This window comes from Diplotaxodon limnothrissa, linkage group LG15 (assembly GCF_057381915.1).
Source record: "Diplotaxodon limnothrissa isolate DT_005_m linkage group LG15, D_limnothrissa_male_GT1.1, whole genome shotgun sequence".
Lineage (NCBI taxonomy): Eukaryota > Metazoa > Chordata > Actinopteri > Cichliformes > Cichlidae > Diplotaxodon > Diplotaxodon limnothrissa.
Window position 1 is genome coordinate 9,470,678 of NC_140610.1, and position 2,124 is coordinate 9,472,801.

The following is a 2,124-nucleotide window of genomic DNA, read 5'->3' on the forward strand; positions in this document are numbered from 1 at the left end:
TTAAACATAAGGCAACACATTTGTGCCAGTCATGTATACGTATATGTAAATAATAGCTTCTCTGCCCTGATGTTACATTGATAAGTCTGATTTGCGACCTACATGGTGTCTATCAGGTATATGTGTGGAAACGTATGATAGTCTATGCTACAGTATCACGCTCACCACCACCGCTTTAAAAGGAAGTGATGTGTTACACGCTTGCTTCTCTTTCTCCTAATTAAGTTGTGTCTTATGTGCTGTAGAGATATCGCCCTAAATTTTCATGTAATCGCAAGTGTTGTGTTAAGACTTTTCTAATTTCTTCCCCCAAATTATTAAATCAATACTTAATCAAAGCACTCAAACACTCACCAGTCATTTTGTTAGGTGCAACTGTTCGACTGGTACCTAATGAGTCAATCATATGACAGGTATTTCAGAAACTGCTGACCTACAGGGATTTTCCCATTGCCATGAGTCTACATCAGGGGTGCCCAATCCCGGTCCTCGAGAGCTACCGTCCTGCAGCTTTTAGATGCATCCTTGTTCCCACACACCCGAATCAAATGAATGGCTTGTTATCAGGCCTTTGCCAAACATGATGGCATGCTGAAGAGGTAATCAAACCATTTGATTCAGCTGTGTTGGAGTAGGGATGCATCTAAAAGCTGCAGGATAGTAGCTCTCGAGGACTGGGATTGGGCACCCCTGGTCTACATGGTCTGAGAGTCTTATCTTTTATCATCAGAAAGAAATAACCAGCTCCTAGAGGACAGGTGGAAGAGGACGGGCAGATGATTCCTGGAGCCAACAATTCCTAGCTGTATTTCTCCATCCTGCTCCAACCATGACAGGTTGTATAAGCAGCTGAAGAGAGCAGGTCACCAGGAAGAAGGTCGATGGTGCTGTCATAGGGGACAAAGATGACACTTTGTCTTTGCTGAATACCTCCTGTAGGCCATAACTACACCATCAACCTTCTTCCTGGTGACCTGCTCTCTCCAGCTGCTTATACAACCTGTCATGGTTGGAGCAGGATGGAGAAATACGGCTAGAAATCGTTGGCTGCAGGAATCGTCCACCTGTCCTCTTCTTCCCATCCTCTTCCCCAGTAGGAGCTGTTCTTTTCTTTGTGGTGATAAACAATAAGACTCTCAGACCATGTAGACTTTTGCGGGATCAATGACATCACAGTAAAAAATAAATATCCACTCTAATTAGCTCCACTTTTGAACCCCTCCATGGAACATTTGGTCCTCATCCAAGAGGGTGATGAATGAAAAACAGTTTTTAATACACCTCTCTGACACTTTGAGTACCTGATCATGCCTTTTGGACTTACAGATGCTCTTGCGGTATTTCAGGCACTGGTAAATCATTTGTTAAGTCGTCGTATATCTTGACAACATTGTGATTTTTTTCTAAGACCTTGCAGGAGCACCAAGTTCACAACTACATTGTATTACCGCAGCTTCTGGAGAATTGACTCTGTGTCAAAGATGAAAAGTGCAAGTTTCACTCACCATCCATCACATTTTCGCTCTATATCTTAGCAGGGGGGCAGATGAAGACAGACACGCAGTCACAGAATGGCTCATGCTGACTTCACAAAAAAAGCTACAATGCTTCCTTGGATTCACCAATTTCTGCTCCTGCATCTGGAACTACAGTCAGGTAGTTTGGTCCCCAGATTCCGAAGCGGCCTTTTACAAATTGAAGGAGCCGTTCACCTCAGCAGGCTTGCTGGTCTCTGTTTTTTCTTCTTTAAAATCTCCTATCGCCCAGGTTCAATATATATCAAGCCAGATGCTCTCTCATGCCAGTTCTCAGAAAATGCAGTCAGCTGGATCAGCTGGACAAATCCTGCCGGCATCCTGTACTGTTGGAGCTCTAACCTAGGATTTGGAGGAGACCATCCAGCGTGCCCTGTCAGACGACCCTGACTGACACCCCATCGCTATGTTCCTACCACAGCCTTTTCCACTGTTATCCACTGGGGGCTCACTGCTACTTTGCCAGTCACCCTGGGGTAAGTAGAATGTGTTTTCTCAGACTATTTCTGGTGAGACACACTCAAGAAAGATGTCGAGAAAGATGTCTCAGGTAGCAGCCTGCACAGTCTGCACCTGAAACGCCAGGAAG